The following is a 10,401-nucleotide window of genomic DNA, read 5'->3' as shown; positions in this document are numbered from 1 at the left end:
GTTTCTTCCGGCTACCTGCGGATGGCACCCGCGGTGGCATCATTCTAGCCTGGAACAACATGGTGATTTCCCTCTCTAACCCGGTCACGGCGACCACCATGTCTCTGCCGTGGTGTCCCCCACTGCTGGAGGAGCGCACTGGTGGATCACAGGCATGTACGGCCCCCAAGGGGATGACGCCAAGATCGCCTTCCTTGACGAGCTGCAACAGCTCCGTACCTCCATTGCTGGGCCATGGCTTTTGGGTGGCGACTTCAACATGATTACTTTGGCCCGCGATAAGAACAACGACCGCATCAACCGGCGCACCATGAACCGGTTCCGGCATTTCATCTCTGACCATGGACTACATGATGTCTACCTGCATGGTAGGCGCTATAAGTGGTCTAACGAGCAAGACAGTCCGACCCTCGTTCGTAACGATCGTGTGCTATGCACCCCTTCCTGGGAGCTCGACCACGCGCACTGCCTTCTGCGCTGCCTCGCCTCCGCAGCTTCAGACCACTCCCCCCTTCTCCTCGACTGCGCTATCAGGACTGTTGGTGGCAGGCGTTTCCACTTCCAGAGATACTGGCCCTCCCTTGATGGTTTCCATCAAACTGTGCAGACTGCTTGGCACTCGACAACTCCGGAACCAGATCCCTTCAGGCGCATTTTCACTAAACTTCAGGCCATTGCGCGTAGCCTCCAAAGGTGGAATTCCCTCTTCATCTGTAATCTCGCTGCCCAGCTAGGAGTGGCCCATGAGCTCATCGCTCGGTTCGACGAGGACCAGGACACCCGACGCCTGTCCCGCGCCGAGATTTGGCTCCAGCATGAGCTCAAACGCAAATACCTCGGGCTCGCCTCGCTTGAGTGCTCTATTGCACGCCAACATGCCCGTCTGCGCTGGTTGCGGGCTGGCGAGGCGGCATTGGCCATCTCTAAGATCTGTGCCTCTCATCGGAGCAACAAGATCATATCTTTGGGCTCCTTGCTGACGGGACTCACGTGTCGGGTGATGCCGATATGGCGTTGGCCGCTTTTGCACACTTCTCCTCTGTGCTAGGCACGCACGCGGAATGTGGTGCTACCCTCAACCTGGCGGCCATTGGCGACCCTTCTGTTGACCTCTCCGCCTTGGAACAACCTTTCTCCTCCGACGAAATCTGGGAGGCAATCAAGCGGCTTCCCTCTGGCAAGGCACCCGGTCCGGACGGATTGACGACCGAGTTCCTGCGTGCTTGCTGGCCCATTATCAAGGAGGATCTCTGCGAGGTTTTCGACAAGCTCTATGCCCTAAATGGCCAGGCCTTCCAGCTCTCATCACCTTGCTGCCCAGACGGCCCAATGCCTCGTCCCTCTTCGACTACCGCCCGATCAGCCTCATACACCTTGTGGCAAAGCTTTTCGCCAAGGTTCTGTCTCTCTGGTTGGCGTCGCGCCTCGGTGAGCTCGTTTCCTCTAAACAGAGCGCATTCATAGCTGGGAGGAGCGTCCACGACAATTTCATCCCCGTCCAACAAACCGCGCGCCAACTACACCAACTCAAGCACCCCCGAGTTCTACTCAAGCTGGATATTGCGCGTGCCTTCGACTCAGTTTCCTGGCTATTCCTACTTCAGGTGCTCCATCACATAGGTTTTGGTCCTTGATGGCGTGAATTGATTTTCATCCTGATCTCGACGGCCTCGACACGCATCTTGATCAATGGAGTGCTGGGCCCTCCCATCCTGCATGGCCAAGGCCTTCGTCAGGGCGACCCCGTGTCTCCCATGGTTTTCATGCTCGTCATCGACACGCTCAACACCCTCCTCTAGTTCGCCATCTAGCGCAACGTTATCAAGCGGCTGACGCATAGGCATGCCCCCTCGAGCATTTCGCACTTCACCGACAACGTGGCCATTTTCTGCCATCCTGATGCGGCAGAGCTCTCCGTGATCAGCACCCTCTTGGACTTGTTTGGGGCCGCCTCAGGCTTGCGCACTAACTTCGCAAAGTGCCTCTCCATGCCGATCCAGTGTTTTGAGGACACCGCGAGCTCCATTGGCACTGCCCTCGCTTGCCCGGTGGTTCTTTTCCCCATCCAGTACCTCGGTCTACCCCTTTCTCTCCGGAAGGTGGCCAACTCACACTTGCTACCACTGATCGAGAAGCTCTCGTGCAAACTCACCACTTGGAAGGCCGCCCTACTCAACCGCAGTGAGCGCCTGGCTCTAGTCCGGCAAGTTATGAGCGCCATGTCGGTGCATTTGCTTCTCACCATGGCCCTCTTCCCCGTGATCCTCAAGCAGGCGAACCGAGTCCTTCGTGATTTCCTTTGGCACGGCCGCAAGGATGCGTGCTCCGGCTCCTGTCTGGTTAGCTGGGCACGAGTCTGTCGCCCAATCGAGCTGGGCGGCTTAGGCATTCGAGACCTCCATCACACGGGTGTTTCACTCTGCATTTGCTGGTTATGTCTCAAGGCCACTGACCCCTCGAGGCCCTGGTCACATATACAGTTACCCCACGACCCCGAGTTACTCCAATTCTTCCGTGCCTCCACCTCCTGGACACTTGGGGATGGCACCACCTGTCGCTTCTGGTATGATCCATGGCTTGATGGGCAATCCATCCTCGACCATGCTCCCGCTCTCGCTGCCATCGTCCCCAGGCAAACTCGCCGCATCCGCACGGTCGCCGAAGCACTCATTGATTGCTGCTAGATCTCTGACATTCAGGGTACCCTTGGCCCTGCCGCTGCGGTGGAGCACGTCGGACTATGGCGCCGCGTACGTCACGTCATGCTCTCCCCGCGCCCTGATCTCCTACGCTGGCGCTGGACCAACAACGGAGTGTACTCTGCCTCCTCTTGCTATAATGCGTTGTTACTAGGCTCTACCTCCTCGGAATTTTGGTGCCTCGCATGGCAAACCGGCACCCCCACCTTGGTTCAGTTCTTCATATGGCTCACCTCCCTGAATTGATGCTAGACTGCGGACAGACTAGCTCGACGAGGCTTGCCGCACAAACCGGCGTGCGTCTTCTGCTTGCAGGAGCCCGGGATGCTGCACCACATCCTTGTGGGCTGCACCTTCGCACGCATCACCTGGCATGAGATCCTTTCATGATGCTCCCGAACAACTGCTGCCCCCGACGGCTCCACGAACTACTTTGTCTGGCTCTCTGCTGCCTTGCAGCTTACCCCCGACTCTCGGCGTCAAGGTTTGGCCACCATTGCCGCCCTCACGGCCTGGTGGCTTTGGAGGGACCAAAACGCGATCATCTTCGATAAAGTAGCCCCTTCCTCTGCTGCAGTCACTATAGCCATCAAAGATGAAGCTCGCTCCTGGGCCGCGGCAGGAGACCGAGGGATGACAACGCACAATATTGTAAACTGAATTTGCTATTTTGGGGCTGAGCATCCCCATGTCTTGTACTCTACTCGGGTCCTAGTCTAGCCATTCGTGTGTACGCGACTACGACCCACCCCTGTAATTGTTCTACCCCTCCTATCAATGCAATGATATGCTACCTTAGCGTATTCGGGAAAAAACCTCCCGTCTTCCTCCTCGCGCCCTGAAACAAACTTCACCATGGTGCGCCCGCCCCTCCCTCACGCTCCCCCTCGCCACCCGCTAGAGCACCTCGGGGCTACACCACTTTCTCACAGTTCGAGCCCATCATGGCACCAAGCCACCGTCATCGGAGAGCAAGCAGGCCAACGTTCATCGTGCCACAGGTCGTGCCCCAGTGGTTGCAGCATCTTGCGCTCCAGTTCAAACATCTTCGGACGCTGGTTCCAGTGTCACCGTTTGCCGGGTGCAGGAAAACATCGCCAACACATGGCACGCTGACGAATTGGTTCCAGCAAAAAAGGCCACAATGTCGGCCGCGCGTGTGCCAATGGCTTCAGGCTGCAAGTGGGCGCGGGCTGTCTGCGGTGCCCACATAAAAACCCGCATAATTAGTGTTTGTGATCACACACGGATAGACTAGCCAGATATGTGGGATATGCGGGCTGTCCCGTGATACATCTCCAATGTATCTATAATTTTTGATTGTTCCATGATATTATATTACCCCTTTTGGATGTTTATGGGCTTTATTTTACATATTTATATCATTTTTGGGACTAACCTACTAACCGGAGGCCCAGCCCGTATTGCTGTTTTTTTGCCTATTTCAGTATTTCGAAGAAAAGGAATATCAAACGGAGTCCAAACGGAATGAAACCTTCGGGAGCGTGATTTTTGGAACGAACGTGATCCGGAGAACTTGGAGTGCAAGTCAAGAAGCGAACGAGGCGGCCAGGAGATAGGAGGGCGCGCCCACCCCTCCTGGGCGTGCCCCCTATATCCTGGGCCCCACGAGCGGCCACCGACGTACTTCTTCCTCCTATATATACCTACGTACCCTGAAAACATCCAGGGAGCCAATGAAAAACAATTTCCACCGCCGTAACCTTCTGTATCCGCGAGATCCCATCTTGGAGCCTTTGCCGGCGCTCCACCAGAGGGGGAATCGACCATGGAGGGCTTCTACATCAACAACATAGCCCTTCTGATGAGTTGTGAGTAGTTTACCACAGACCTTCGGGTCCATAGTTATTAGCTAGATGACTTCTTCTCTCTTTTTGGATCTCAATACAATGTTCTCCCCCTCTCTTGTGGAGATCTATTCGACGTAACCCTTTTTGCGGTGTGTTTGTCGAGATCCGATGAATTGTGGGTTTATGATCAAGTTTATCTATGAGAAATATTTGAATCTTCTCTGAATTCTTTTATGTATGATTGAGTTATCTTTGCAAGTCTCTTCGAATTATCAGTTTGGTTTGGCCTACTAGATTGATCTTTCTTGCCATGGGAGAAGTGCTTAGCTTTGGGTTCAATCTTGCGGTGTCCTTACCCAGTGACGGAAAGGGTTGCAAGGCACGTATTGTATTGTTGCCATCGAGGATAAAAAGATGGGGTTTATATCATATATGAGTTTATCCCTCTACATCATGTCATCTTTCTTAATGCGTTACTATGTTCTTATGAACTTAATACTCTAGATGCATGCTGGATAGCGGTCGATGTGTGGGGTAATAGTAGTAGATGCAGGCATGAGTCGGTCTATTTGTCGCGGACGTGATGCCTATATACATGATCATGCCTAGATAATCTCATAATTATTCGCTTTTCTATCAATTGCTCGACAGTATTTTGTTCACCCACCGTAATACGTATGCTATCTTGAGAGAAGCCACTAGTGAAACCTATGGCCCCCGTGTTGGGGAAACTGATCCACGAACACCTATGGGACCGGCGGACCGAGCCCCTTTCGGTTCGGCGGGGGGCGGAGATCGCACGAAGAGCGGATCGAGGCGAAGCACACGAGCAGTTTACCCAGCTTCGGAGCTCTCCGGAGAGATAACACTCCTACTGCTGCATGTCTGAGTGTATTGAGTTCTTGCTCGGGAGCGCTGAGTGCTACAGTACACACTAGCTGCTAACGAGACCGAGCGTGAGTGTTTTTCTGCCTTCGAACCCCCCTCTATGTTGCGCATGGGCCTCCTTTTATATGCTAAAGGGGTCTCCGACAGGTGGCAACGTAGACAAGGGTAAAAATGGAAAAGGAATTGCGGTTGGTACAACTACCTGCACAGTGTATCATACCTAACCCTGACGGCAGGGGACAAAGGCATTAAATGCCCGTCTACGTCGCCCAAATAGTGCAAAAAGGGACCGTCAGGGACGCCACCGCTCGCCACGATGGCAATCTTGTCAGCGTTGCTTGCCACCGCGCACCGCTGGCCGCACGGCCTCTTGCCACGCGCGCCTGGAAAGGTCCCAGGGCGACACGTTGGTGGATGTGCTGGAGCGTGGGTACAGAGTGGTAGTTTGCCGCTGTCGTTGTCTTGTCGCGTCCGGAAGCTTGTCGCTCACCGGGCCTTGCCGGGACGCGTGGCGTGTCGCGGCAAGTTCCTTGAGATGCCTTGGTTGGCCTTCCCGGCAAGCTCCTCTTGCCGGGACCTTGTCTCCTTGGCTTGAATATTTTGTTCTTGAATGGCTCCAAAGGAACCACGGAGGACCTTGGCGGTCACTCGACAAGCCTTGCCGCGGGGTGCTGCAACTGCCCATGCACAAGTTCGGGATACTAGGGTACCCCTACTCTAGTACACCGACAGGAGCCCCCGGGCCTAGGCCACACACGGTGCCGAGCGCTGTTGGGCCAGGCCCAAAACAGGGCACGGGCACGCGCGGCCTGGGTTACGCCGTATCTCACTCTGTATCCACCACGCCCTCCTCGAACGGCACGTGTCGAATGCAGCGTCGTGGGAGAGATCGTGGGTGGTTTCTTTATTCGGAAAGACAGAACGTCTGCCCCCTCCCTCTTTATAAGCAGGGGAAACAGGGGTAGTTCACCCATCTCGCCGGTTGCTACCCCAATCTCAAAAAATCTCCGCCGCTCCCCCCTTCTTCCCAAAGCTGAAAGAGAGCAGCGCTCCGCCCCCCATCGCCACCGGCACCACCAACACCGTCGATCTCTCTCACCACCTCCGCCATGGCTCCGAAAGCCGGGAAGGTTGTGAAGTCGGCCGAGGCGCAGCGGCTCGCGACGCTGCGAAAGGAGCGGGCAACCTTCCCCCCTCAGCTCGCCGCAAAGGAGCTGAGGGAGTATTACTACCTCTTCTGGTCGACGGAGACGCGAGCGCATCCACGCACAAAGGTACTCTCAGCTGTCGCTTCGGAACTGGCTCCGAATGGATATCCCTTCTTCGCGTTGTTCTTCTACTGCGGGCTCTGCCCGCCTTTCTCTGAGTTTTTCTGTGACGTTATGAAAACCTACGGGTTCCGCCTCCTTGACTTCACCCCCAACGCCGTTCTAACCATGGCAGTTTTCGCACATCTCTGCAAAAACTTTGTCGGAGTCTATCCAAATGTAGCTCTTTTTCGCCACTTCTTTATGCCCCGAGTTGAGAGAGGGGAGCCTTTATCCGGCGGAATCGCCTGGATCTCGAGAACTGGCAAGAAGGAAGCTTATCTGGAGGGAGAGCTCCGCAGCAAGTGGGATGAATGGAGAGCAGACTGGTGCTGGATTGTCGAGGAGAACCCGCAGCCATTTACCGCCCAGCGCCAAGCCCCAGTAGCGCGTGGCAACGATTGGAGCAACGTGGCTCCGGAAGACGATAGGCTGAAGATTGCCATCACCCGGATCCTACGCCTCAGGCTTGCCGGGCTCACCGTAGGCGCCGTTGGCGCAGATTTTCTTCGCCGCCGCATCGCCCCCTTGCAGGAGAGGAGGAGACCCGCCTGGGAGTTCCAGAATGCGGCGGATATCATGAGGCTGCGCCCGGGCCTCAACTTCAACTTCACTGTCCTGGAACTGGACGCAATGCTCCTGGAACTGTTCAAGCACGACCCTCAACATCCCGAAGTGTTCAGGTTGCCGAGGGGTGTCGTTTCGCTGTGTAACAACTCCTCGCTCGACCGCATCCGTGCAATGATGCTGCTGTGCGATTCGCATGGAATTGTCCCAACTTGGCAAGAGCCTGCAGACGACGTCCTGCAGGAGTTCTTTGATGGCTTAGTAGAAATGCCGGTCCGCTCCGATGAACAGAAGAGCCTTACTCGCGACACCACCGATGCGGAGATGCAGCGCATCGCCACTAGGCTGGAAGAGGCGGCGGCAGCCGCTGCCGCGGGCGAGTTTGGATTCACCGTGGAGGAGGCAGAGGCAGCAGAGGCGGCAAGCCTTGCCGAGCGAGAGGAGCTTGCCGGCGAGGGAGAGCTTGTCGGGCCTGAAGCTGAGTCGAGCGAGCCCGCCGAGGGCGCGAGCGACTCATTGAAGATCGACTCGTCCTCTTTCTCACCTTTAGACAGCTCACTGCAAGCGGAGCCCCCAGCTCCACCAAGAAGGCGTCTCCGCAAGGCCGGGGACGTAGCGGGGCGGCAGACAGGTCAACAGCCGCCGCCCCGCGCAACGCGCTCCACCGTGGCAAGCACTGTTGCCATGGGAGCACCTCATGCCGCTGCGACAACTGGAGCGGGGCCCTCCCGGACCACCGCTTCTGCTCCCGCCAAGTGGCTAAGGGAACCTACTCCTCCGCCTTGTCGCGCCGAAGGTGGGCCGGACTTCGACCTCTCCGCGCTCAGCTCCGACGAGGAAGAGGAAGAGTAAGATTCTTTGCTGTACTTGTAGTTCTTCAATTCTTGCTGTTTTGTCTTGTATCTGATTTGCCTTACTCCGACCCCATTCCTTTTCAGGACTTTGGCCCAGAGAGCGGCAAAGAGAGCCAAGGTCCCGGTGATTGTCATCGAGGACGAATCCACCGCGACAGCAGGGGGTGTGTCCGAGACCACCTTGCCGGACTCGGCAACTATTCCCCAAAGCAGCCCCCAGCGCAGCCCCCAGCGTAAGTATATGGTTTACTTCCTGCTGTTAGGCGCGCATGGGTGCTCTTTCTTTGCTGACATCTGACTATTGGTTTGCGTAGGAGCAGAGCAGTCTCACCAGGAGTGCCCGGAAACCGCTCCCGACATGCCATATGCTTCGACTACACCGCCAAGGGAGGATTCCCCGGCAAGGGAGAACTTTCCGGTAAGGGAGAAGTCTCTGGCAAGGGACAACACCAGCGACCCCCCAGTGGCGGAGACCACGACTGTAGATCCTAGTACAGGTAATCCTCTTGCTTGAAAAACTTCCCTTGGGTTCTTCTTCTTCTGATTTTCTTTTTGAATATTTGCTTGACTTTTCTTCCTTTTCCGGTCGTTAGGTCCATCTGCCACGGAGCCGATGGAAACCGAGGTCGCCGGCGAGGAGAACGCGCGCAGCAATACCGACGACGCCGCTGTCACCGAAGAAGAAGCCGGCGCTGATGATCCCGCCGGCGGAGAGGCTGCCAAAGCTGCCGCCGCAGAAGCTGGCGAGGGGTCTGGCGATCGCACTGACGGCCCCGAGGCCGCAGGAGCGTCAGGCGCTACGCCGACCGCCGATCCCTCCGCCGCTGCTGCAGCGTCAGGCTCCGAAGAGCCCCAGCCCGGCGCCTATTTGAAGGCCGGCGATGGGGTCTTCATCAAGCTCCCCTGGGCGTCGAGCTCCAGGGCGCCGATCGAAGGAGAAATCTTTGATGAAGATTTGCTCGCCTCCGCTGGGCTGACGTTGGTCGACGCGCCGAGCAGCAGCAGCGGCGAGCCTGAGGAGGAGCAGCTGCTGCGGAAGCTGTTGTCGCTCTACCGCGCCCGACATGCAATGCTGGTATCCCGAGAAGCGCTTGTCGCGAAGGCGAGAGTGGACATCGAGAAGCGCGCGGAGGAGCTCCGAGGCCTCAACCAGGAAGCTCTCCGGTCCCTGGCAGAGGAGCGGGAGCAACTCGCCGAGGAGCGTAAAACCTTCCTCCTCGAGAAGGCTGAAGTTGAAGAGCAACAACGGCTTGCTGCCGAGAAGCTGTCTGCACAGGAAGGCGAGTTGGTGCAGCGGAAGGTTAACCTTGACAGCCACGAGGAGGAGCTTGCCGCGCACGAGCAAACATTCGGCGGGCTCTCAAGGAAGCAGAGGATGTTGCCGCAGCTGCCGAGGCCGCCAAGAAGGAGCTGGAGACGAAAGTGGTGCAGCTGGAGGCCGATCTCAAGGTGAGCGGCGAGGAGCTTGCTGCGCTCAAGCGTGAGCGCGAGAAGGACGCCTACACCCTTGGCGAGCTGCAGGGTCGTCTCGCCGAGAGGAGCAAGGAGCTTAGCGCCGCCAAGGACTCCAACACAGATCTTGAGTTGAAGCTGACTACTTTGACCAAGACGCTGGACGGTGCCAGGGAGCAGGAGGTGGCCTTGAAGGGGAAGATCAAGGCCGACGAGGCACTGCTGGCTAGTGCTGCTGCCGCCCAGAACACTTTTAGGGAGAATGTGGAGCACTGGACCGAGGGTCTCGTGGATGTTGCCGAAGCTATCGACAGGGAGCTGGCGCAGCTGGGGATGGAGGATCTCGGGTATTCCTCCGATGAGCACCTCCAACCCAGCGCCAAGCTCAGCTTGTTCTTCAAAGGCGTGGCGACGGCCCTCCAGCGACACCGGGAGAAGATCCCAAAGCAGCTGGCCGACGAGTCGCGCAAGATCTGCGCGGGAGCTCTTCAAAAGGTGCTGGTGAAGGTGGCCTTCCGACCCAGGCCTCAACCTCACCAACGTCCTCAGGACCTTGCCGTCGGATGCTGATCTGGAAGCGCTCAAGACCCTTGTCGCACCCATTGTGGACAAGGTGAGCGGGATCAAGAGGGTTGAGGGCGATCGCGTAGATTAGGCCGCCCGTTTTCTCTTTTTCTTGTCGCTGCTGGTCAAGTTATGAGAACAATCTGTTAGAGCTGCGACAAGCTATCTTGTAATATGACTCTATTTTGGGTAGCGATTGCTATGTTATTTCCTTTACTTGATTCCTTCCTTTGTATGTTTTTGCCCTACGCTTTTAGGG

Source organism: Triticum aestivum, chromosome 6B (assembly GCF_018294505.1).
Source record: "Triticum aestivum cultivar Chinese Spring chromosome 6B, IWGSC CS RefSeq v2.1, whole genome shotgun sequence".
Taxonomy (NCBI): Eukaryota; Viridiplantae; Streptophyta; class Magnoliopsida; order Poales; family Poaceae; genus Triticum; species Triticum aestivum.
Note: the sequence above shows the minus strand (reverse complement) of the source record.